At 41.3% G+C, this 27,801-nt stretch overlaps 1 protein-coding gene across 36 annotated transcripts in view; it reads left to right on the top strand.

The window, feature by feature from the left end:
* Positions 1-27,801, top strand: part of TANC1 (tetratricopeptide repeat, ankyrin repeat and coiled-coil containing 1) — a 257,115-nt gene that overhangs the window by 89,356 nt on the left and 139,958 nt on the right. The window lies entirely within an intron of this gene.

The raw sequence follows: 27,801 nt of genomic DNA, 5'->3' as shown, positions 1-27,801 counted from the left end.
ATCCACCCAACCTCAGCCTCGAAAAGTGCTAGGATTACAGGCATGAGCCACCATGCCTGGTGGATATTTGCAATATTATGTATGGTGAAACATAAACTATTGAAAAATCATCAAGTAAACTGAAAATAATTAGCAGATTTTTTTTCTAGGATTATGCATTTTTACGTAGGAAATGCTTATAGCTGGGCAAAAAGTAGAGGCTATAGAGGCATGCTGGAAAATGTAATTTTTAAAACTTTTCCATTTGTTTTTCAGAAAGCATATTCACCTTGTTCCTGCTGTTTTGTCAGTGCAAATAAGCACTTGACCTTGAGTTTGGCCTAAGGGAGCAAAAATCAGTGTTAAACCGTAATATAGGAAGAAGGCCAGATGAGGGCATCTTATTTTTTTTCCTCTCCCTGCTTTATGTTAGGACTTTGGTCTAAAAAAAGCAGAGAAGGCACTGTGTTTATTTTGAGGCTCTCCAGAGAGCCCCACAACCTTTACCACGTTTCTTAATTTTAAGTGACCTTTACTATCAGAAAACATTCATGGTACTATTATTACACAGTTACTTAGCTTAAAAATTAAGTAATTACTAGGCTCTTAAGATTGAGAGTATTCTCATATTAAATCTGGACCTAATAGGAGTTTACAGTGGATTTAAGAGCCACACAGGAAGTTAGTATCTTTTCTGTACAGCAACACTGTTTGTAAAAATGAATAGGAAAAAAAAATGCCTTTTTACAATAGCAACAAAATTTTATCAACCTAAAAAGAGATGTGCAAGCCTTTTTTTTTTTTTTTTTTAAAGATGGTTTCACTCTATCACCCAGGCTGGAGCGCGGTGGCGCAATCTCGGCCCACTGCATCCTTGACCTCCCAAGGCTCAGGTAATCCTCTCACCTTAGCCTCCTGAGTAGCTATCATGCTACCATGCCTGGCTAATTTTTGTGGGGTTTATTGTTGTTTTTAAGAGAGGCAGGGTTTCCGCCATGTTGCCCAGGCTGGTCTCAAACTTCTGGGCCCATGTGATGCACCCACCTCAGCCTCCAAAGTGCTGGGATTACAAGCGTGAGCCACTGTGACCAGCTGTGCAAACCTCACGTTAAAGAAAATGATAAAACTTTGTTGAAGGAATTAAGACCTGAATAAGTGGGAAGAAATACTGTTTTCCTGAATAAGCTGATCCATTATTTTATACCACCTAGCTCTTCCATAATCATGTAGACATTACATTTAATCCCTAATGAAATCCCCAATTTTTAAAGAGGGCTTTTGTTTAAAGAGTGGTTTTAGGCTCACAGTCAAAATTGGAGGAAGGTTCAGGGATTTGCCCCCACACATGCATAGCTTCCACCATAATCAACGTCCTTCACCAGAGGTGTGCATTTGTTACAACCGATGAACCTACACTGAGACATTGTTATCACCCGAAGTCCATAGTTAACATCAGGTTCACTCTTGATATTGTATATTCTGTGGGTTTGAACAAATGTATAATTACATACCTACCATTGTTGTATCACAGAGTAGTGTCATGGCTCTAAAAATCCTGTGTGTGTGTTTTTTTAAACACTATAAAATTTGAAAAATCCATCTGGAAGTGAAAGTGCTTAAAGGAAAATCAAGGACAATTTGAAAATGTGAGGCAGGTGCATGGAAATGGCCGAGCCTGGTTCACATACCTCTGTTGTAGCTGCATGAGAGCCTGGAAGAGTGTGTTTGGACTTCTTGGCTAAGATTTGTGCAAGGTGGACTTGACCTTCTACCACCATATGCATTGTGGAGGATTCTTCAGTCATAGACATTGGGCAGTTTCCCTCCCCTTCAAAAACTAAGGAAGCTTGGATATCTAATTACTGCTCGTTGTGGTAGTTGTTACTACCACATAGCGAGTAAATGGCTCAGCTGATGTTTTTTTCTTCTACTGGTCTCCAAGAAATGAGACATAATTTGATTTTACATCTATGATGTAATTAAAGCTCGCAGTTGGTAGTGTTTTTGTTTTTTCTTTAAACCCTGGAGATTTTGTCCTTACTCCGGAAGCATTAGGTGGTCAGGACTCTTGTCCTCTCTAGAGAAGGCTGGTCCCTTTCCCCTTCTGTCCCTTCTCCTGCCTTCCACCAGTCTTCAATCTATAGTGTTTTGCCTGCTCTAATTCTCCTGGTTGTTCAGTATTGGGTGAGGAAGTAGGTTCAAGCTGAGGCAGAACAGCAAAGTTGAGGACTTTTGATTGCAGTGCTGCCTCAATTAAAATATGGGCTAATTAAGGAATAATTCCTTAATGTGCCAAAATAATAACTGTTTATGTTAGTCTTTTCAGTTAAATTATTTGTACTCATTTATTTTTCCCCAGTAGGGGGACTTAGTTTGAAGCGACTTTAAAAAAAAAAAAAAAATGACCTTTACCTTTCTCTCGTTAAAACCCAGGTGGTTGACTAAATACACTTGTAATGATGTTAATTAAAGCATTGGATGGTCTCTAAGTATCTGTATGTACCGAATTAACCTATTAGCTTTGTATCTAATTCTTCACTTTGAATTTCAAGTAGAAGGAACGTATTTGCCTCTGAAATTTAAAAGCCATTGATGTGATTGTTAAACTTGGTATTTTAAGCCATTCCAGGCTGCAGCCTGGCTTTCAGTGGTACCTTCTAAACATGCCTCAATACAAATGATGCTTTGTTTTATCTGGAAAATATGAAGCTGCTTTTGATTATTCTGTGCTGCCATTGCCCATTTTCTGTGGTTGTGGACTATTATTTAGGAATTTAGTGCAGTGACTGTCTTGCTGAGCTATGAGTATTTGGTATCTTCTTGTTAACATTCTCTAAAAGTGTTTCCCAAGCAACAAAACAAGCAGAAATAATTCAGGATAAAGGTATTGTATTTTTTTTTTTAACTGGGGCATTTAAACAAATTCTTCAAAATGTTAGAACATGATTTAAACATAGAATGGGACTGGTCTGATTTTTATTTATTTATTTTTTTGAGATGGAGTTTCACTCTTGTCTCCCAGGCTGGAGTGCAGTGGCGCTATCTCGGTTCACCGCAACCTCCGCCTCCCAAGTTCAAATGATTCTCCTGCCTCAGCCTCCTGAGTAGCTGGGATTACAGGCATCTCCCACCATGCCTGGCTAATTTTTTTGTATTTTCAGTAGAGACAGGATTTCCCTATTTTGGGCAGGCTGGTCTCCAACTCCTGACCTCAGATGATCCACCTGCCCTGACCTCCCAAAGTGCTGGTTGTTTTTTTTTTTGACTTTTTGAGATGGAGTCTCAGCTTTGTTGCATGGGCTGGAGTGCAGTACAGTGGTGCGATCTTCGATCATTGCAACCTCTGCTTCCTAGGTTCAAGTGATTCTCCTGCCTCAGCCTCCCAAGTAGCTGGGGTTACAGGCATGTGCCACTACACCCAGCTAATTTTTGCATTTTTAATGGAGGTGGGGTTTCGCCGTGTTGGCTAGGCTGGTCTCAAACTTCTAACCTCAGGTGATCCACCCACCTCAGCCTCGCAGAGTGCTGGGATTAGAGGTGTGAGCCGCAACGCCCAGCCTAATTTTTAATAGGAGCAGGAATGCTGGTTGTTCCCTCTAGTTTGATAGGTTCCTTCAGATTTTCTCTTTGTAGTTCCTCATGTGTGTCACAAAGTCAAGAAATATTGTGGACTTTGAAATTAGAGGACACAGACTCACATTCCTGCTCAAGCACCTCTTATTTAGCTTGAATTGGGACAGATTTTCTTAACCTTGATTAAACTACCTTATAGGTATATTGTCAGGGTTGAATAAGAATACCTTTCTGCAAAAGTGTTTTAGCTTGACATTTGGCTTCTGCTAGATACCCAGTACATCTTTTCTTTCTTGAGAAAACTGTGTGGTACCTTAAAGAACTAACAAAACCCTTAAAACACATACATACAAATAAATAAAACTTCTTGTTCCTTTCCTGTTACAGAGAAGACAGGACTGATCTCAGGTGATGAGTGATGTTCTAGAAGCTTCTTTTCATGACTTCCTATTCCCAAATATTCTGGCATTTCCTCTGGATACTAAAGGCTCTTCTCCTAGCTTCAGCTTTTCCCCTATAACAAAACTGGGGAAGCTCTGAGTCATTTGGCTGCTCTATAGTGGTTTATGCTTTCAAAATAATGTATTTTACCTTTTAACCTCTATGAAGTACTTGCATTTTATGGTTTTCTCTTTATGAAGTTAAACCGAAAGGTTTTTCTCCTTGCTAAAGGGATTTTGGGAGTTGGCAAGCAGTTTTCAGAATGGATTTCTAAGTACGGTTTCAACACATGCTTTGTGAATGAAGATGTTTTTATATGGAGGGCCTTTTCCTCCCGACCTCATTGTAGCTTTTCCATGTGTTTTCAGGAAATATAAAGGATGAAAGAATTAGGGGAAAAGAACAGATACCTACCATTTATCATTAGGCACCTACACATAAGGCCCAAGCTGGTTTCATGCTAAACTGCCTGTTTGCCTGTTGGAGGGCATACTTGAAGAAAGGGCTGGACCCCAGAGGAACGGGAAGTCAGTCACCCTGGACTCATAAGATCTTCTTATGGCATAAGATCTCCAGCAAGGCACCACCTCTCTGGATCATCACAAAGAATGTGATAAAACTCTCAGATGATGCTTCTTTACTTGAGTTTCTTTTTGTATGTGTGTGTATAAATGCCACAAGAAGCTTGATTAGCAGTAGGCAAATTAGCAATTCATAGTTTGTTTTTAAATTATCAAATCTAATTTTATTTCACAAATTTTTATTAAAACTCCTTTTCTATAAAACACGAAGGTCTTATTTTGCACAGACTTAGTTTTCAAAAAGCTCCATGTATACTTAATTCCCATAAAAAGCTTCAGCTTTGCTTTTCCATGTTTTCTATTTGCTCTTCCTAGAAGGGGAATTCTAAGGTTTTAATTCTATCCTACAGGAATGTAAAAAAATTGATGTCATATAATCTACTGGCAAGTGTAGTTCCTGAGTGGGGAAATCGGCTAGAAGGATTTTCAAATAGATCAACTTTTATTTCGTGGGTGATAATCCAATCTTAGTATTCCTCATAAGAGTCTTAAGGGGATGGTGCTTTGACCAACCAGTTGTCTTGCAGTTGATGAGGGTGGCCATCAGGGGTGACCAGCTGGGTAGCCCTAGCTCTCTGATTAGAGCATCAAATTGAGAAACCTTATTTATACTCAGAATCAGAATTAGAAAGTAGGATCTGTGTGTCTTCTCTCTCCCACTCCCCTCTCTCCTTTTAGGTTATAACTCATCAGCCATGACAATACCATTGTAGACCCTGAGTTCTTGTCCTATGTTCTGGTGACTACAGTGCATGGGTAAAGGTAAAACAAGGAACTGAGCAGCTAGTGTTAATTCTTCACACTTTTAAAGTTTATATCAGGGAGTTGTCCATTTTAAAGGGGGTTTGGAACCTCCAACTGCTAGATTTGGTACATGGTGATGATCTTGATGCCCTGGGTTGTCCTCAGGAATGATGATGTCTCTGATGTGAGACATACATGGAGGTGGCTGTAGTGGTTTGAGATCTTGTCTGGAGTTTTTGTAGATGATGAAACTAGCTGGTAGCAGAGGTTAAGAGTTTGGATGTAGACTCCAGCTTAAGGATGGAAGAGAACCACCTACAGACACACAGCTGTCTTCCTGATGATTGCATTTTTATTTCACTTACCCAAATTGAGGAATTTATATGTTAGTGCATTGTTTCTTTGTGAGGGCTTGCTCTTCACTCCCCACCAAGCAAATTTTCTATATGACTTATCTAGGAAGTTTCTTTCCAAGTACCAGATGTTAAAAATGTTTTGATTTTTGATAGTACATCTTTGTGTTGTCTTAGTCTGCTTGGGCTTCCATAACAAAGCACTATTGACTGAGTGGCTTTACCAATAGAAACATGTCCCCTGGCCCTGCTGAAGGCTGAAAGTCTGAGATTAGGGTGTCAGCATGGTTGGGTGCTTGTAGGTGGTTGCTCTCTCCCTGTGTTCTCACATGGTAGAGACAGGGATAGCAAGTTTTCTGGTGTCTTCCTATAAGAGTGCTAATCTCATCATGAAGGCCCTGTGCTCACATAACCCAACCATCTAATCCGACCTCATCCAACCTAATTGTCTCCCAAAGGCCCCCATCTCTAAATACCATCACATTGGAAGTTAGAGCCTCGACATAGGAATTTTGGGAACACAATTCATCTATAGTACTTTAATGTTCTTATTATAAACATGATACCCTGTCGAGTTGATCATGAAACACACCATTATTTTCTGTTCTAAGGAAGAAAAAACTGTCAAAGACTTAGAATGTTTATCATACTTAAGATTTTCTTTAAACTGCTAGAGAAGTAAAAATGAGAGTGAATAACATTATTTGAATCCATGCCCAATGTTTATATGCTCAGTGTACATAATTTGGAAAATAGGCGGGGCCCAGTGCTTTACCCCTGTAATCCCAACACTTTGGGAGGTTAAGGCCGGAGGATTGTTTGAGCCTAGGAGTTTGAGACCAGCCTGGGCAGCATAGTAAGACCTTGTCTATTAAAAAAAAAAAAAAAAAAAAGAGTCAGGTGTTGTGGAACATGCCTGTAGTCTCAGCGGAGGAGGGAGGATTGCTTGAGCCTGGAAAGTCGAGGTTGCAGGGAGCTGTGATTGTGCCACCACACTTAACCCGAGTGACATAAAACCCTGTCTCCATAAAAAAAAAAGAAAACACTCATAACACTTAGAAGCAAATAACCCAAGATATTCCGTATTTTTACTTTATCCTTTTAAAATATGTCATTAGTTTGTAAAAAAAAAAAAAAAAAAAGCCTAAGATTTTATTTATTGTACCAATGTACATGATTACATGATTTTATTTGGGTCTGTTTTGTTTTCATTTTGTTTTCCATTTAAAAACCCTCTAGAAAACACATACCTTTGTATGAATTGCTAACTATTTTAGTAGAATATGTTTTCAGGCATGGAATTAATAGGGAAAGGAAGTAAACATTTTATAAGCTGTTAATGTCTCTTGCCAAATTGTTTTCTAGAAAGCTTGTGTTGGTTGCCACCTGTGTATGTGAGTGTGCCTGCTTGCACAAATACTGGGGGGTGTTTGTGGGTTTTAGTCATCTTTGCCACTTTTATAGGTTTAAACATTCTCTTCATTATTTTTAATTAGCATTTCTTTGAGATTGGTAGACCTCTTTCAGTATTTATTGCTGTTACATTTCTTTTTCAGTGATTGTCTTTTTTCAAGCCCTTGTACTTGTTTTTTCTGTTGAGATTGTGAGAGGCTTATTAGTCTCATTCTTCCCGTTTCTTATGTGGCTGTTGTATATAGTAATGGGGTTTTTACATAAAGTCACTTCTGGCTGGGCGCGGTGGCTCACGCCTGTAATCCCAGCACTTTGGGAGGCCGAGGTGGGTGGATCATGAGGTCAAGAGATCGAGACCATCTTGGTCAACATGGTGAGACCCCGGCTCTACTAAAGATACAAAAAATTAGCTGGGCATGGTGGCGCATGCCTGTAATCCCAGCTACTCAGGAGGCTGAGGCAGGAGAATTGCCTGAACCCAGGAGGCGGAGGTTGCGGTGAGCCGAGATCGCGCCATTGCACTCCAGCCTGGGTCATAAGAGTGAAACTCCATCTCAAAAAAAAAAAAAAAAAAAAAAGTCACTTCTGCGAGAATTTTTACTGAAGTCGCTGATGGCAAACTGCCTGTGTTCTATGATTGAAGTTTCTGTGTGCATTGTTATCATTTCATGTTTGTGCTGAAGCTGGAGATCCACTAGTCTGATTGGCTTACATTCAAGAATTTATAAAGAAACCAAAATAAAAGCATTAAAGCAACTCCACTGAGTCATCAAGTTGTCCATAGTACTTGATAACATTCTGCCTCTGTGCACAGCCAAAGATGTCAAAGTTCCTTCTCTACCCAGATGTGCTGGAAGCCTAACTCCTGGTGAGTTCCCAGCGGTGGACAGGGATACTTCCAGCAACATTTCCTTAATAAGTTGCTATATTCATAAGTATAAACTTTTATCCATGGCTGTGTGTTCTTAGATTATGTGTAGAGATTGTTTCTCAAACTATGATAAAGTAATGAAATTTTACATACAAACTCCATGAATGTAATAAATACAGCTTACAATTACAAAAACAAAAGCTGTCTGATGATATTAAAGACTTAAATCTTAGGAGGATCTTAGAAATTGAGTTCAATTTCTTGTTTGAGAAAGACTTGGAAAAAGAGGCATTGAGCAACTACCCAAAGTCATATAGTTAGTCCAAAGTCATAGTTAGTTAGAGCAAAGATGGACTCAAAGTATAGTTTTTGACTGTATGTTAGTGGTTTATACTATGTCTCTGGCTGGCCTCCTTTATTTTTATCTCTTCTACTGAGTAAACATAAAGGAAAACATATCTCTATAGCTCTATCCCTGACACGGAAAATAGTACATTTTCTTTATAATTTCTTTCTTCAGGGATGTTCATTTTGACTTTTTTTCCCCTTTAGATTTTTTTTTCCCCGGAAGGATTATTTGTGAGATTCTTTTATAGTCTTACTCTAGACTTCGTCACTGAGTAATATCTATTTCTTTTTAAATTTTATTTTTAGACAGAATCTTGCTCTGTCACCCAGGCCGGAGTGCAGTGGAGTGATCATAGCTCACTGTAGCCTCTAACTTCTGGGTTTACGCAATCCTCCCACCTCAGGCTCCCTAGTTGCTAGGCCACTGGCATGCAGCACTACACTTACCTAGTTTTTAAATTTTTTGTACAGGTAGGGTCTTGCTGTGTTGACCAGATTGGCTTGAACTGTGGCCTCGAGTGATCTTTCTACCTTCACCTCCCAAAGCCCTGGGATTACAGACATGTGCCTAGACACCTGGCTTACATTTCTTTTTCAGTATTTTAAAGCAAAGTTTTGCTTGGTATCCTTGAGACTGTCCTAATTCCAACTTCTTCTGAAATGGCATGTTTTTGTAAAGCCATTCAAACTCCATGAATGTAATAAATATAGCTTACAATTACAAAAACAAAAGCTGTCTGATAGTATTAAAGACAAAAGAACAGACACTGTTCCTATGTCTTCTCTGCTTCTTTTCCTTCGCCAAAGGCAATTAATGTTAATAGTTTCTTAGATGATCTTCTGACATTTTCTGTGCATATATGTGCATATGAACACACATCAATACATATATAGATCCTTAAGAAACCCCACGTTAGCTTTATAATACCTTTTGTTCCATTAACTACTATGTTGATTGCATTTCTGTACATTTTTTTTCATATTGGCACATCCCAATATATAGGCTTCTAAAAAGTGGCTAAGTGTTACATTGGGTAGTTATGCTATAATTTATTTCATTCTTCTGTTGATGGACACTTGAGTTGTATTTTTTTGTTTTTATTACAAATCAGTTCTAGAGTGAATCTCCTTGTACACAACTGCCTGTGCTTTCAAAAGAATAGTTGTAAGAAATACCGTTGGGTAACAAGTTTGTTCGGGTATAATTTTTCTAGATTTTGACAAATTGTCCCTTGAAAAGGTAGTGTTAAGTTTACAATTCCACCAGTAATATAAGAGAATACTTGTTTATTCAAATCCTTACCAGTGTAGGTTATAATCAAACAATTTCATCTTTGCCAGCATGGGAGGCAAAATTGTGTCTGTTGTTTTTAATTATGCAGTTATTAAGAATGAATTCAAACACATTTTATGTTTATGGGATGTTTGAAACCATACTGCCTGGGTTTGTATCCTGGCTCCACAGTCTATCAGCTGTGTGAACTTGGGCAAATTACTTAATCTTTCTGTGCCCTGTGATTCACTTGTGAGGATTAAATGAATTACTATTTATAAAGGGTTCAAGCCCATGCTTGGCATATAGTAGATGTTATATCAGTATTTGTCAAAAATAAATAAAAATTTAAATTTCTTACTCTGTCCTGCCTGTTTGTTAACCTGTTTTTCTGTTGGGTTCAGTAGCTGTTTTAATATTTTGGTAAGTGGTTAATTATTGATAGCTTACTAAAGTTCTAAGCAAGGCAAATGTGTGTCTTGTTTAATTTTCAATTATAAAGCCTAAAAAGATTCATGTAAGTCATCCTTTATTTTTTATAGGATTAAGTGAAAGATTTTGTATCAATTCTACAAATTCACTGTTGAAAACTGAGAGGTTACAAAGCAGTATTTCCTGGAGGTCAGCTCTCTTTATTTCCCTGGTTTGTATGTGAGTTTTGATTCTACTAATCTGATTAAACCGCTTAGAGCTACATCCTTAGCTCCAAGATTCTGAAGATTAGAGATTCTGGAGGGTCTTTCCCCCCCATCCATTAAATTGTTACCATGGTTATTGGACTCCTCCAGCAGTTCCGCTAATCCCTCTGATTTATGGAAGCAGCATCTTAAAGGTGCTGATTTGACTTCAAAAAACTTAAGTAACCTAAGAGTCTCAGTTTGAATAGCCTATTGGTTATTGAATAATTGGTCTTTGAATAATTTTTTTTTGAACCCATTTTCTTGCCTACACAATCCTCTGTATCATTAAGTAATTATAAGGGTTAAACCTTTTTTTAAAAAAGGTATGATAATGTTGATGTAGAGGGTTTTTTTTTTTTTTTTTAAACATATGGTGTACCTGCTTTTGGGAAATGCCCATTAAGCAAGGAACAATAAAATATACTTGTACAGATATTTAAATTTATGTTGGGAGTTTTTCGTACTCAAATATTGTTGGGGAGAGGAATGAGATAGCTGTATTCAAGACATTGGAAACTAGAAAGTGAATCTTAGTTCAGCAAAAAATGAATCTTCTGGAGAAAATATGATAGCACTGGTGAGAAGTTGTTATTTTTAAAGGTCTTGCTATATTACCCAAGCTGATCTTGAATTCCTGATCTCAAGCGATCCTCCTGCCTTAGCATCTTTAGTAACTGGGATTATAAGTATGAGCAACCTCACCTGGCTGAAAAGTGTTTTTGTGTGTATGTGTGTGTGTTTACTGTGTATCAGACAGTGTACTGTATGTTTGTATTACAGGCATGAGTGTGGTGGCTCATGCCTGTAATCCCAGCACTTTAGGAGGCCCAGGTGGGTGGATCACAAGGTCGAGAGATCGAGACCATTCTGGCCAACATGGTGAAACCCCGTCTCTACTAAAAATACAAAAATTAGCCAGGTGTGGTGGCACATGCCTGTAATCTCAGCTACTCGGGAGGCTAAGGCAGGAGAATCGCTTGAACCCTGGAGGCAACGTTGCAGTGAGCCGAGATCGCGCCACTGTTCTCCAGCCTGACAACAGAGCGAGACTCCATCTAAAAAAAAAATAATAATAAAAAACAATTACTCACATCATCAGTAGCTTATTAATAGAAGTCAAAGAGCTAGCTTAAGACTACATAGTTACTGAGTGTCAGAGCCAGGATTTGAACCTCATTTGTCTCCAAAGCCAATGTTTTGGGCAGTATAGCAGCTAGGCTACTTGGGCTCACCTGCTTCTATACAGTGGGAATAATAACAGTATTAATGTCCTCTCCATTGTGAGGATTAAATAAATTACAGTGCTTTGTCGACAAGGGCTGTCCTAAATTAATTGAAAGGAAAAGGTTTGGAGTTAGGGGAAGATTGGGGGGATCCACCAAGGACTCAGAGTCAGACAGAACCACTTGGCCACTTGGGGTAAAGCCAGTGCCAGCATTAACAGTTTATCATGTTCATTAATTTGGGATTTCAAAACACAAATGAGAATTTACATCTACCCACCCACAAGTGCATGTCTTTATCACATAAAAAGTAAGTTCCCTTTGAGAACATCCTTACTTTTGCCCCCCCCCCTTTTTTATACAAATATCTGATTTACAAGAAGAAGTACATGGGAGAGGTTTTAGCAGTTTAATGATTTTTTTTTTTTTTTTAATTGAAAAAGGGTAATTTGGTAGTCTACTTAAATGTTTCTGGGAGATTTCCTAGAAACAGGATTTTGGTGGCCTTAGCTTCTGTGTTCCTACTGCCACCTAGAAAAGGGGCAGGGCTCTGCAGCCCCAGGACAGATGAGCACCCCATGCCTATACCTCCCTCCTTGAGCTAAGTCCCAGGGCATCTGGGCCTTTCCTGGAGACTAGGCTAGCTCTGTAGGATTGGAGAGCCTGGCGAGGGTGTCACCCCACCTCTAGTATTATGGGAGACAGGGAAAGTGAACAGACTTCCCCTTCCCATACCCCTGAGGGTGGTTTCCCTATCAGCTAGGCTTACTACTTCTAGAAGAGAGCAGTGTCAGGGAGTGAGACTGCATTCCTGGGCTTAGAAGAAAAGGATGTGAGGCTTGTTCAGTATTTTCAATCAGCACAAGGAAAACCAGGGGAAAGTCTGGTTCCAGGACCTGGAGCCTTCTGCCTCATATGGTCAGAAGGTGGAAGGTCTTCCCACTCTAGCATGGTTTGACCTTTTAGGGTTTGTGGTGTTCCATCTCTATGGATAACCCCATCTCAGTAACTATACCTGGTATATTTTCTGTGTGAAATTAGTACCTTGAAGGCAGAACATTCTGAATCAAGTTGGCAAAAGAATAGCTTTGCTTTGCAAAGATTGATGACAGCCTGGTTCTCCATAGGCCTAGGCTACCCATCACCCCTTTTTCCAGAGTGAGGACCTGGAATGAAGGCAGTTCCTCCTCTGTTCCTGGAGCTTGAGATTTGCTTTGGCTCCTTGAAGTGAAAGAAGCTGAGTGCAGCTGCCTAGAGTGGCTCTGTGTATACAGTCCGGCTCCGCTCAGGTTTCTGATGCCTTCCATTGCACTGTGCCCTATCCCTCTGCCAGCCAGACAGCCTCCTGGCTCCTGACCAGCAGGTAAGTTTTGAAGTGGTTGGTTGGTATGGTGTTGTGATTAGAGCAGTATGTGGTGGCCAAGGTGGCAAGCTAAGTTTCACATGTTCACTCCACCTTGGGCTCCCTGTGGGAATAGGAGGCCAGGCCCAGCAAGCCATGCCCCACCATGTCCTCCTCTCAGGAGGAAGAGTCATTTGAGCCAGCAGCTAGTTCATAGAATGGCCTTATAACTGTGTGAAGCCACGAATTGCTCACAAGCGCAGCTGGAACCAGAGCTTCAGTCAGTAAGAGGGAGGATTACCGTCAGCAGAAGGCAAGGGAGAAAACTGGCTGCTGTCTTTATAGTTCCACCGTCGTAACCAGGTGTCCACATTCTAAATGTGTAGTGTCCATTCCTCGTGTAAGAGTGGTTTCTTGCCCAAAGTGAGACTGTCCTTTAAATTGAGAAAGGTATAGAAGTAGTCCAGGTGGGAAAGCCAGAAGTCCTGGTTGCTCAGCTGCTGGGACCACCTGTTCTTGCCCCACTACCCTCTAATGGGGGCCAAAGTAAAGGCTGGCCAGTGGGTGTCTGTGGATTGAGGATGTGGCAGGGATTGGTGTTCCCACTTCCCTCTGGCCAAAGATAGGCTCTACTCTCTGTGTGCATGTCACCACCAGCAGTCATGCCCTTGTTTTCCCAAATGGAGATGTGGCAGTAAAAAGGTTAAAAAAGAAAACAGACAACTGTATTGTGTTGGGGAAAAGTTGACGGGAGATGAGAAACAGTGTGGATGTTGTGTATGGGGGTATAGTTGTCTGTAACTTTGCTAACATGCTTTTTTCTTTTTTCTTTTTCCTTTCAAATTTTAAAGTAAGTGACAGACTTTGGCTTGGAAAATCCTAGAGGAAGGAGGGGGGTGCAGGGCAGAAACCTGAGTCTGCTGTCCCTTTATCTGCCTTCACGGTACCTTCCGCCAGCTCCTCCCTGACCCCATGGGTCAGGCCTCAGACCCTCTAGCTAACCGCTTCCCATGAACCACTACTCTGATGTCAGCCTTTGACCAAAGAAGCTGGGGGGGGTCCAGGCCTGGTGACCAGCCCTTCTCAGCCCACTCGGTCGGGGTGCTCCCCACCTGCAGGCAGGAGGCAACACCCTATATGCTACCATCAGACTCTTCCAGAGCTCACCTTCTTCCCAGACCTGTCCAGCCCAGCCATACCCTGCTCTGCCTCATCTGGGGGTGCCTGCTCAGAGGTGAACCAGCAGGGCTGCACCCAGCCTCCCTGGTAAGCAGAGACTAAAGAAACCTCTGGGTTCCTGTTTTCTGGTCACGTGATCCCAGAGGTACACACAGGCCCCTTGGGTGTCTAAACAGAAGGGCATGGGAGAGAGAGGGCCACACTCCTGCTGTCTTGCTCTGCTGGTGTAGTGGGCAGCTGCCCACTCCCACCCCACCCTGCACCAAGGGCTTCTGAGTCAGCAGAGTAAATATTTGATAAATTGTTTTTTAAATACATGTTTTAAACTTGTCAAAAAAATTACAGTGCTTAGAACAGTGCCTGAACCACAGTAAGCATTTTACAAATGTTACTATAACTTAACGGTAATTTCTATACCATTTTGGTTTGCTTGCTTTTGTGCTCTTTTACACTGTCCTTTTGACTTGGGTAAATGGTGGCATCTATGATATTTTTGTTTCCTAGCTCAGTTGTCTGTGTGGCAAGCATGGCCCCCACTTTTCCATCTGGAGCAGTTGGAAGAAAAAGCCATGGTAATAGGCATGTCCTTAGCAGAGAGCTGTAGGGACAGTTGTGGTAACAGGCAACTGTCTGTAAACAGGCTTGGGAGATATGTGTTTGCTAGGAGACAGAAGAGGGCAAGGATATGAGGCCTGAATGCAGGGATCTAAAACCAAAAACCCCTGTGTCTGCAAAGATGCATGCACATTCAAAGATTCAGTGTTCACCTTTGGCTTAACAAGAATGGGCTCTCGTGTAGTTGTGTAGTGCAGTGATTCCTAAACCTGGCTGGTTTACCTAGGCCCTTGTGACTCAAATTCCCATAAGACTTGCTGAATTTAGTGTTGGGGTCCAAGCATCTACTTTTATTTTTATTTATTTTTTAAGATGGAGTCTTGTCTTGCTTTGTCTCTCAGGCTAGAGTGCAGTGTTACAATATTGACTTACTGTAACCTCCACCTCTTGGGTTCAAGCAGTTCTCCTGTTTGAGCCTCCTGAGTAGCTGGGACTAGAGGCACATGCCATATGTCTGGCTTATTTTTGTATTTTTAGCAGAAATGGGGTTTCACCATGTTCACCAGGCTCTTGAACTCCTGGCCTCAAGTGATCTGCCTGCCTTGGCCTTCCAAAGTGCTGGGATTACAGGTGTGAGCCACCACACCTGGCCTATTTTTTTTTTTTTTTTTAATAATTTTTGAATGGTTAACCATGTTTGGGAGCCACTGGTATGCTGTTTGTTCCTGTGTCTCTACAGAGCCTGCCCCCACCAGCCATGTTGTATGTGACTTTAATAACTCTTATAAGATTCCTCCTTATCTAGTAAATTCTGTTCTTGGCAGTACTACAAAGATAAACTTGGAATACAAATACATAAGCAGATGAGTGAAAGGGTTCCATTAGAGAAATAACACAGGAATAGTATTTGATCAAAGTAATTTGTCAGTGTATTTTGTTTCGTTCTTATATTTATGTTGATTTCCTTGTCAACATTTGCTTATTTTCTTACTGATACTTGCAAGTGAGATACACAAAAAGTAATAGCTATAGAATATAATTTTGATGCTTAATTTACATGCCAATTTATAAAAATTGTTAGAGGGCTCTTTTCCCAGAGTGATAAAAAAAAAAAGAATGAAGTAAGTAATTCACATTCCATTTTATATTTGAGAATTCATGATTAGAGTGGAATGTTAATATGGTTAGCTGTAGTGAGACAATATTGACATTGTTGCTAAGATATTTTACCAGACATGTCATTGAGGCTGCTGTTTGGAAAACTGAGCAGTGATTTTTTTTTTTTTTTTTTTTTTTTTTTTTTGGTGCTTATGGTAGAATAGGGATAAAGTAAATAAAATACTCAAGATACATACAAATAAGATAGAGAAAATGCAGTCATCTCATTTTTTCCTTCACTCCTAGCCCCCCAATATAGACCTGGGAAAGACCTTGTTATATAGCCACATGTACACGGTGGACTCAGTCTGCTTTTTTCTGGAATGTGAACTGAGTTGGTAGTATTTTTGAACATGTTTTTGTAGGGAAGAAACTTTAAATACTGCCTAGAAACTTTGAGGCATTTTTTTCCCCAAAATGATCCCATTTTCCTTGTAAGGAGTTGAAATAAGATAAATGGTGGCAGCTCACTTTTCTTCTCTCCCTTCTCTTGTAATGAGGCCTGTTGGCAGACAGCTTTGCTGACGGGACTGCCAGAGTTTGGATTTGAGTAGTTAGTGAGGGGGTGGTGTACTGGTTCTAGTATTGTTCTAAAAGTCTTTTTCCTCTCCACTTATTTTTCCACCCCCAAAATGTCAGCATGTCCAATGTGACAGAATGTTCCTGACAATTATCACTCAGGGAATTATGACTTGCTAAATTATCTGGGGCTACGTCAGGCTTTCTTAGGCACCAAGCAATGCTCCATGCTCAGTATACACCTTGGTTAGGAAATACGCTATCTGGGACAGTGCAGCTTGGTACTGTGATTAAGAGTTCTGACTCTGGGGTCAAACTGCCTGGGTTCAATTCTGGATCTGCCACTTTTATGCTAGAGGATCCTAGGCAATTAGCCTTCCTCCAAGCCTTGGTTTTCTCATCTGCAGCAAGGGGGCAGTGACAGTGTCATTTCAAAAGGAATGGGTGAATAATTCAGTTAATGTATTGCTGTGGTTTGTTCCCACCAAAACCTCATGAATGGCTTGCTGTTCTCTTGTAACAAGTGAGTTCTTGCTCTGGCAAGACTGGGAGAGTCCTCATGGGGATGGATTAGTTCCCAAGAGAGTGGGTTGTAATAAAGCCAGGACACTTCTCAGGTTGTCTTCTCTTGCTCATCTCCACTTCCCCATTGACTGTCTCTGTCGTGCCGTGTAGTGATGCATGGGGAAGCCATGGCCTTGCCCTTGAACTTCTCAGCCTGAAGAACGATGAGCTAAAGAACTCTTTCCTTTATTAATTGCCTAGTCTCAGGTATTCTTTTATAGCAACTCAAAATAGACAGATATATGCAAGTGCTTAGCAAGATGTCTGGCACACAAAGGAAGAGCTTAAGAACTGCCACTTAATCATCATCATTAGGGCAGACATACACAATGGGCATTGTATTAGTCCATTTCACATTGCTATAAAGGAATACCTGAGGTTGGGTAATTTATAAAGATGGGTTATTTTGTCTCACGGTTCTGCAGGCTGTCGTGCCAGCATCTGCTTTGGTGAGGCCTCAGGAAACCTTAACTCCTGGTAGAAAGCCGAGGGGGAGCAGGCATGTCACATGGCGAGAGAGGGAGCCAGAGAGGGAGGAGGTGCCAGGCTCTTTAATAATCAGATCTCACGTGAACTAAGAGTGAGAACTTACTCATTACTTCTGGGGGGACACCAAGCCATTCATGAGGAATCCATCCCCATTACCCAACACCTCCCTCTAGGCCCCACCTAGTGGGGATTACATTTCCACATGAGATTTGGAAGGGACAAATGTTCAAACTCTATCAGGCATACAAACATAGGTAAAACAGAAGTCAATATAAATCCTGTTGTATTACTCAGGAACGAAACAGTATGTAAAGTTCGAGGATAAGTAGCCTCTGGCATAATTTCAGGTCTTGGAGAATGGCTTTAGCAGTGGGTGGGTAGTTGTCCTCCCTGGGTCGGCTTCAGTGTACAGCTCTGGGAGCACCATTAACATAGACGTGGCATGTGCAGCATGGTCGTCCACTACCATTGTCATTTCTCATGTTGCCTTCGAGAAAGTGCTGTGAAAAAAATGTGCCATTCTCTGTTATTGTAAGTTAAGAGGATGTATCTGGATTGTTTTGGGAAAGTTTATGTTAAAGCATTAACTCGTTGAGATTGCAGGTCAAAGGCAGGGAGGTCAGAGTTTAGATAGCTGGGGCAGCGAGGTTCCTTTTTAGTGCTTTGAAGCACCTAAGGTAAGGCACTGGATCTTGGACCCTGCGGTATCTGAAGGGTGAATCTGATCCAGAACTTCATTATGAGAACAATCAATAGGAAAGACCATCTGACACTAGGGAGACCTTGATATGGGCAATTGGAGCTATATGGACAAGGACAAGTCTGTGGCAGGCATATTGAACCGCAACAGTGGGCATAGCTCGAGGTGCCTGAATAGGGGAAAAGTGAGACATTCCTGGAAGAGGACTCATGGGAGCAAGAGCCTCAAATTTGACAGGTGTCCAGTGTAGCAGCTTGCAGGGGAACCTCTGGAAACAAAAGGAGATGGATACAAATTTAAGTTTCAAATAAATGTGCATTAGAAAATTATATTTTATTTTATAAAACATGTCAGAATATATATCAAACTGAAAATGTAAAAGGAAGGGAAAACATTCATGCTTCCACCCCCTTCAAAATAACCACCATCAACTTCTTACTTCCTTCTAACTTTTGGGTCATGTATCTTATTTTTCTGCTGTCATGAGGCAGCATATAAAAGATTGTGTATACTAGCTTAAGTGTTTGTTCTACATGTTTTTGAAAATGTTCATATGGTAAACTTTTTTTTGTAATTTCAGTTCCTTGGCAATGAAAACAGTCATTGTGGTGTTCTGTGCTACTCTGCTTGTTTAGAGGGGTGGGTGGGGATAAAGAGAGCTTTCCTTGCCCAGTGTCCCAATCATGTGAAAAATGTGAGCTATTGTTAGCAAGTTCTGGCAGGGCAGCACCAGTTATTGCTTTAAGGGTCTCCAGATAAGGTAAGAGATTCTTTCTGCACTGTGGGGTGAAGGATGTGGTTCAAAAAGCCTATTTCCTGAATGAGAAGGCTGTGGAAGAGGGGCAGGTTAAGTGAAGTACTGGAAGGCCAGGATGGGGTTATAGAGTTTCTTGTATTTTTTTAAAACCATAATGTCCCTACTGTTGAGTAGTGAATTCTGGTTTTTTCTCTGGAGGAACTTTTTTCTTTCAGAAGAATAAATGGGTTGTACATTTTCTGAGCTTCTGAGTATCTCTGAGAATGTTTTCTGGTTGATATCATGTGTGATGGCCTGGTACAGTTTTAGAAGATTTGGCTGTGCTTTTTGTCTCCCTCAAGTTTTGCAGATGTTGCTTTTTTGTTTTTCTTTTTTGAGAAAGGGTGTCCTTTTGTTGCCCAGGCTGCAGTGCAATGGCACAGTCACAGTTCACTTCAGCCTCAACCTCCTGGGCTCAAGCGATCCTCCTACCTTCTCCTCCCACAAGGTTGGGATTACGGTCCTGAGCCACCATGCCTGGCCAATGTTGATTTTTTTTTTATTTCTGGCTTTTGGTGTTAGAGGGGAGGGGAGAAGGGCCGTGGGTGAAATTGTGTTCCCCAAAAAGGTGCACTGAAGTCTCAACCCTTGATACCTTTTAAAGGGATCCTGTTTGGGGGCAGCTGTCACAAAGTTCAGATGAAGTCATGCTGGGTTAGGGTGGGTCCTAATCTAGTATGACTGTTGTCTTTAGGAGAGACAGAGACACAGAGGGAGAATGTGATGTGGTGATGCAGGCAGAGATTTGAGAGATGAATCCATAATCCAAGGAGTGTCAAGGATTGCTGGCCTCACCAGAAAGGAAGAGAAAGGCATGGACTAGACTCTCCTGAGAGCCTTCAGAGATATCATTGCCTTGTCTAACACCTTGATGTTGGACTTGTAACCTCCAGAAATGTGAGAAAAACTTGTGTTGTTTAGGCCACCCCATTTGTGGAACTTTGTTGCAGCAGTCCCAGGAAACTGACAGAAGTCTGAGTGCAGTCAGGCTCTGATGCCTTTCAGGATCTCTGGGGTTTTGTTTGTATCCTAGTGAAACACCTTTTTAATGTTTACTTGGATGCCTGTGATAATTTTTTAAAAATTACTTTACCTTGTTATTTCTTCTGAGAAAGGTTTTTGTTTCCCTTGTCTATACCATTTCCCACATTGTTAAAATTTTAGCCCCTTCCCCGTGGTTCCCGGGGAAATCTTCCCGGGCTTATTCTCTTTATCATGGACTAGGTTTTCTATAGTGTCAATTCTCCTTGCCTACCTGAAATGTAGATCATGATTTTGTTAGCGCTTTTTAAATGTTCTGCTTTTCTTTCCTTATCTTTAATAGTCTATGATATAGATATATAGTATAGAATATCTCAGTCTATAATATAGCTTAAGCTTGTCCAACCCATGGCCTGTGGGCCACATAAGGCCCAGAACAGCTTTGAATGTGGCCCAATACAAATTTGTAAAGTTTCTTAAAACATTGAGACTTTTTGTGACTTTTTTTGAAGCTCATCAGCTATCATTAGTGTATTTTACATGTGGTCCAACACAATTCTTCTTCCAGTGTGACCCAAGGAAGCCAAAAGATTGGACACCCTTGGTATAGACTGTCATCAGGAAAGAAACACTCTATGAAGAGTCTGGAGGCTAGGCCATCCTGTATTCTATTTATGGTGCCAAGCAATTAACAGAATTTTGTTTAGTTGTCTTTGAGTCTTGAAGAAGATGTTTTCTTTCCTTTTACTAATCTGTTTTCTCAGTCCTGTCATTGATTATTTTGGGTGGTATTTGGGAGATGGTTATCATCAAAAGAGAAAAGATACAATCAGCTGGGTTTTACTGATCTGGATGTGTTGTTCCTGCTTGTAGACACCAGGGTGGAGATATGGAGGCTGACTCCAGGGTCCAGGTTTCGCCATCTTCCTCCACGGTGGGCTGAGCTCTCATGTTTTCTAGACTGCAGTGTGGTTGGGCCACCAATTGTTTGTTTCAACAACAAAGGATCCTCTATTGTCATCTTTAAAATTACTGGGAATTCTTTCGTTTCCTGGCAGTCCCGTTATTTTGGTATGGTTTTTTTTGCACTTGTGAATTTTGTCTTTCTTTGTAGTTAAATATTTTACTAGGGTATTGGGAGAGGCTTTGCCAGGACAGCTAGCCAGATGCAGTTTTAAACAGAAACAGGAATTCATGCGTTTATTGCCTGCAACCCACTTTCACCCCTCCCGGCTCCTTGAGTGGCTTTTCCCCCTCTTCTCTTTGCTTCTCAATTCCTTGGTCCCATCCTGCCTCATTTGCTTCCTTTTTAGCATCTGCTTTCTTCTCTGTCCTCCCATTACCCTCCACCCCTCATGTCTGTCTTTTCCTCTTTCCTCCCCGGCAGACCGGATGTTTTCCTGGGGCTTTGGATTATCCATGTCCCCTGTGAGTAGGTGTCTGTAAGTGTGTCCACGCCCTGCCACCAAAAGCAGAGATGACCAGGACCTGGAAGAGAAACAGAGTAAAGGGTGGGAAGAGAAGATATGGCAGCTGACCTGGAGCCCATCAATGACAGGAGGGTGGTGGGCTCAGCACTGCAGCATCTGACCTTGGGAGTGGGGCACTGGCACTCCTCTTCCTGTCATGCCCGTGTCCACTGTAGTCAGCTGCAAATGAGCTTGCCTCCAAGCAGTGAACATGACACACATGTCACTTTGAGTACATGCTTTGTGGAATAGAGCTTCATTTCACCCACTTGCCAGGTTAGGCCTTAGTAGGTGACCCATTTATCCTAAAGATCTTCAGATCTACACATGGCTCAATTTTGGGGAATGTACATTTAAATATTTACAGAAACATGCATATAGGAAAAAATGTAAACCATCTAAATGTGTGTATCTTTCACCCAGGCTTCCAGTTGATCAGTTCCCATTCCCAGAGGCAGCCACTGCTACTGGTTCAATGTGTATCCTCCTGGAGACCCCCCCATGCTTATACAAGTGTCCACCTTTGTGTAAATGTAAACATACTATGTCATATATACATACATATATACATTCAGGAATGTATATTTGGAATGGAAACTTATATTTTAATCATCTGCATTCCTTAGTATGGTAGGCCCTGTAGTTTCTTTTTTTTTTTTCTCCTGACCCCTTTGTTTTGGGAAGTAGCTTAAGCATTCCAGATCTTTTTGACCATCTTGTTTCTGTGGCTCTCGGTCTTAGCTGTCAGGAAAATCACTTGGTGAACTTTAAGGACCATTGCCTGTACCGTTTTCCCAACCAGTTAAAACAGCCTGACTGTGCAGGGATCAAGGGTCCCTCTGTGTGGAGGGTTGGGAACTGCTGCTCTAATCAGGTGTAGCATCAGTAGGCCTGGCAGAGCCACGGAATTCGAGCTGCAGTGTGTTCCACAGGTGGACCTGGTCAAGTCTGTGCTGGTGAGGAAATGTAGAATCATGAATTTCATGCACATTGAAGACAAACCCTGCCTTCCACCACAGCTAACTCACGACTTCACCCTTCATCACTCCAGGCAGTGACTGGACCCAGTGCTGCTGTGCCACAGAAGCCGCAGGCCCAGATGCTGCAAGAGTTAATAAAATGTCCAGTATCCACAGAGAGGAGAGGCAACTATTTAGGGTGCTTGGTGACTAAACACCTGTCCTGGATCTATTTTGCTTGTATGGTGACAGCATAAGGTGTGGCTGAGTGAAGATTAATGATCACTGGGCCTGGGTACCTCCCGAAAGCAGTGCTGTGGAGCTAAGTAACCGGCCAGCATGAAAAGTGAAAAGACGAGGGAACAGGTTTGGTTTGGTTTTGTTTTTCCTGTGGTGGCCCAGTACTGTGCATAGACCTACATATACTATTTTTGGTTTTCCTTATCAAGTATGCAAAATGACATAATGTTGAAAGCATCTCTCAGCCTTCTCTAGAGGGAGCAATACTGAGACAGTGGACTCTAGATCCCACTGCCTGGGTTCGGATTCAGCTCTGACATATGCCAGTGGCCTTGGGCAAGATACTTCAGCCTTTCCGTGCCTCAGTTTCCTCATCTCAGAAAGGGACTAATAGCAATGCCTTGTTTGTGGAGTGGCTGTGAAGGTTAAGTAAAATAATATATATAAAGCACCCGAGCCCTGTTCTGGCACCTAATACATCTTAAAAAAAAAAAAAAAAGAGAGAGAGCATTCATTATCTGAAATTGCACCCCTCTGGGAGTTTGGGGATGGGAGTTTTTCTGAGGTCATTTATTTTTAAAGCACAGAAACCCTGGCATGTTTATATGTCTTGAAGGGAAACCTTTGACAATTAGAGAGGAAATGCCAGTCTGTTTACTCATCTGTTTCAGGGTAAAGCACATTTGTACATTTGGTTCTATAATCATTGAGTATTAAGAATAAAACCATGAGGACTGTATTACTGATGTCTGTTTAGATCCCACTTGGTAGATTTTTGAAGACAAAAGGAAAAGCTGTCCTTTGGCTCGGTTTCTTGTACCCTAGTTGTTAGCTGCTTTCTTGCCTCTTAGTGGTATTGTTTAAGTCGTGATTGCCTGAATAAGGTTTTTGAAAATTGTTTTCTTGGATGCATTTATCTTGAAAATGCTCTGCCTGTATATTAGGAGATTCTATAAGACATAAAATGGCTTAAAGTGCTTTTAGTTGCAGCCTTCTGAAGGGTCCAAAAATGATACTGGATCTTGTGGAAGAAATCTTTCAGTTTTCTGCAAATAATAGGTTTCTGTATATGTGTATTTATATATAAGGTTATGTGGTTATAAAACTTTACTATGGAAAATGTTTAGAAAACAGTGCACTCTAAGGTGGGGACTACACAAAAGATGCTCTAACACATTTAATGCCCTGGTTAAATGCATTGCACAAGGCCCGTTTACTGGAGCTGGATAAGCAGAACATCTTTCTTTTCTATTCGAAGCTTCTAACCCACCCCAGACACTTCAGTGGCACAATAAATGGAAATCTTATTTCCTGCCTCTGCAGACCTATTAACCTGAGTGTCTAAGTGCACCCTTGCCTTTCTCAGGCCTTCCCTTCCTGAAATGTGCTTTTACTTTCATCTCCCTTCCTTCATTTGCCCTCATTTTTTTAAAGCCTTCTCTAATCCTGCACTCCATGTACTTTAATCTGTGATGTTGGACGTTGCCATTTTGCATAGCTGCCTTTAGACGTTCATCTCCCAGATTTACATTTTCTTCCATTATGAACTGAAATCCCTTTTTATAGCCTGTAATGGTAAAAACATTTTAAAATAAAGAACTATTATCAAAGCCATTTCTGCCAATTTAAAATGCCTTATTGGATGGCTTTATGCCCTTTGATGATTCCGTTATCTTTGCAAACTATGACTTTGACTTATTTGTATGGGTATATATTTTAATTTATTATGAACAGAGAGGTTCTTACAGATGTCTGTGTGTCCCCCTTGCTTTTTATGTACTTTTATTTTTGGACTTAAGGGAATTGATGATTTTAAAAGAAGCAAAAGAGTGTGTGTGTGTATGAGTAACAGAGAGTATATGTAACCTGCGAAGCCTGAAATATTTACTATCAGACCCTTTGAAGCAAAGTGTGCTGATTCCTTTCGTATTTAAAGTACTGATTTAAAATGTGTCTGTTTGGGGGATCTCTGTTTTTTTCCCCTAAATTAAAGCTCTTAAACGTGTGAAGTGGTAAGAATGTTAGAGCCTGAGCTGACCGGTTGTGGGGAGGTGCTAGCTCCCTGTTCCTAAGGGTTACCTCCCAGGCCGCAGCCTCCCATCTGAGAGACCGTGTGATTACATTTGGTAGGTGTGGCTGTCTGTGGTGTGTAAATGTTCCATGGGAAATGCCTGCCAGTGAAGCGGAGGAGGTAAATTACTGGTCATTGATAACATGGTTTTCATACCCTAGACAGGTTGTATTGTCCTACCTGGCATTTCTGCCTGCAGCAACAGGAAGGGTGATTGAAATGTGCTTCCCATCTCTTAATCAGGTAGGGAATAACATAGGTCATAGTTAAAAGAAAATAGTATCTATTCAAGGGGTAGAAAATGCGCCAGCTGTGCTGGTTGTTGCAGTGAAACACCTTTAATTCCTCTTAACCATCTTTGAACTTCTGCTGAGGAATATTAAATTAACTGAAGAATTTCTGGTGTTGTCCAGAACCAATATTGTATTGTTCAAGTGGATGCCCCTAAGATGTGCACTTTCCACCCCTGGTGTCATTGTGATGCTGTCTGTCTTTGACCATAAACCATTTGCCCTTGAGCAGTTAAAACTCCTGGCTCCAGAGTGCTGGAGCCACCCTGCTTTGTGCTTCCTGCTCATAAATAAAACTTCTCTCCCTACTTTGTGCCTTTCTAATAAAAAGATGCTGGAAGTTAGAGGTCTTTCATTGCTTCTGAAAAACAAATCAAACTGAACAACATGTTTGAGACTGATATTATATTGAGATGGTGAAGTAAACTTGAAATGGAAACTCCCATTCCCGTAACTCTTAAGCCTTGTTTTATTGCAGCCTGCATAAATTCATAGTGCTGGAGCCCAGCTGCTCCAAAGGCTGAAGGTCTTCATGCTTACAGTATGCTTTGGAAACTCATCTCCACCACATTTGCAGTTAATGAAAATATTTGCTTTGCGTGATATAAACAAAGTTTATGGGCAGAATTTGTAATTAGGAAACTCTTTAATTCTCTTTTTCCCTTCAGTGCCTAATTTCTCTTTTACCATGTTGGAGAATCCTAAGTATTCAAGAAAATAAACCTTACTTCAGTACTGTTTATTTCTGGTGGTGGTACATGTCTTTCTCCATTCTTCTGTGTCCTCATCCAAATTCAAGGACTCGAAATCTGTGTTTTTATTTGTTTTTGTATAGGTCAGTAATACTCATTTGTGAGTAATGGAGACTGTACCTTTGTGGCCTGTCAGGCCATCCCACAGCCATTTGACTGGCTGGGTCTGTGATTTATACTGTATAAGAACAGCTACAGGGCAACATAGCTCTCTTCAAACCACATGGAAAACCGGTGTCAACTCTTCAAGTTACCCTACACATCTTTTGTGTGTAACGTCCTGGGGCTGTGGCCTCAGCACTTTCCAAGTTCTGGTCTATCTCCTGGTGTTTCTCGCCTATACACAGATGAATTGGGTGATCTGATGTGGTTCTTGTAGCCACAGCACCTGCTCGCACTCTCAACGTGAGACTAAAGTGGTGATGAGAAAACAACCATCCCTCAGCTTTTACAAGTTTGTTAGGACAGAGGGCATCGGGCCCCAGCATGAGCTGGCATCATGGTGCTGCCCAGCTCTGCCTTAAGATCTGTTTCCTTGCTAGACAGTTGAAGAGGGGAAGCAGCTGGGAAACCTTGTGACCTGGCTGAAAGCCTCGAGGTGGTTTCTCAAAAATTCCAGGCTCATCCACAGTGCTATAAGACCGGCCCCTGTGGTTCTGGGGATTGTTGGTAATGGTATCTTACAGTGCTGGCTAGGGAAACAAGGTGGATGAAGCTTGTGAGGAGTGGGGAGCCCAGCCTGGGGGCCATTGCTATCCCTACAGGTTCTAGGAGGTGAAGGCCTCTAACTTCTGCCTGCTTCCCGCCCTTGAGGACAGAACTTTGCCCTGGGCATTTGCATGAATATCCTTGTTTTTGTAATTCCAGTGAGAGTTTTTTCATCTTTGTTTCTTCAAATGCCAGTCATTTGGGCAATTATCAATACATTTTTAGTTTCCCAAGTTTATTAAAATCACCTTATGCATACTTAATCCAGGGAAGACTGAAATTATCTTTCAGACTTTGCTGACGTCTCCCTTGTGGGGCCTTTCTGTTCACTGTTCCACTGTGAGTTGCCTTTAAAAGTAAAGTGTGTGGACTGGGCGTGGTGTCTCAAGTCTGAAATCCCAGGACTTTGGGAGGCCAAGGTGGGCAGATCATGAGGTCAAAAGATAGAGGCCATCCTGGCTAACACAGTAAAACCCCGTCTCTACTAAAAATACAAAAAATTAGCAGGGCATGGTGGCACACACCTGTAATTCCAGCTACTCAGGAGGCTGAGGGAGGAGAATGGCTTGAACTTGGGAGGTGGATGCTGCAGTGAGCTGAGATAACGCCACTGCACTCCAGTCTGGCAACAGAGCAAGACTCCGTCTCCCAAAAAAAAAAAAATGGAGAGGGTGACTCTACTTGCTTTTGACTCTTAACACAAAAAAAACAGGCACACTGATACCATTTGAAACTTGTGGGTTTGGTTCGTATCCCTTTTGAGCTTTGTATACAAAAATCTGCAAAAATTTAGTTCCTGCCTAGCTAGACAACTTTCATTTTTCTTTTTTAAACATCTAGTTCTTGATTTTGTGTGTGTGTGTGTGTGTGTGTGTGTGTGTGTTTGTGTCTGTGTGGTTTTTTTATTTGCTTTTGGAGCCAGAAAGGCATGGCAAGGACCGGTCAGATAGCTTTTGTCAGAGACTGATGTGCTTGTGGGAAAGTTTATGCATCTTTCAAATTCTGTCTGTGACTTAGAGTTTGAAGATGCTTTTTAAGAAGCAGATACTGATTTACATTCTTTCCCTGCATACCCTCAGTTCCATCGTAGTACTCAGGGAAGGTGATTGGTGGGGAGAGGCAATAGGAGGAAAATGTCGTTTGGTTTTTTTTGGGAGGAGAGACTAGTTCCAGCCTGGACACTCTTTCTTGTATACTTTTAACACTGTGATGATTACATCCTCTCTGCTTCTCGAGATTTTGCCTACCCTAAAATGTTTAATTTCATAATGGTAAGCTTGTTTAGGGGCCAAGTGTCAAGTGGAAGCTGCCTAATAAGTGAGCAGTGTTTCTAATCCCGTGACTGGTTGAGTGTTAAGAGGGTGGCCCTGTGTCATGGGGATTGTTGAGTAGATGGGATGAGAGAACTGAGGGATGGTGCTGGAAAGGAATGTGGATGTAGGCTAGACTCGCCCTTAGACTTTTCTTTTTAGAGAGGGGCAGTGGAGGCCCCGGAGTTCTGGAAAGGTTGGCATCTGAATCTGTTTTACTGGTACCCATGTAAGGCCAGT

Source organism: Callithrix jacchus, chromosome 6 (genome assembly GCF_049354715.1).
Source record: "Callithrix jacchus isolate 240 chromosome 6, calJac240_pri, whole genome shotgun sequence".
NCBI lineage: Eukaryota > Metazoa > Chordata > Mammalia > Primates > Cebidae > Callithrix > Callithrix jacchus.
Note: the sequence above shows the minus strand (reverse complement) of the source record. Positions and strands in the feature narration are given on the sequence as shown.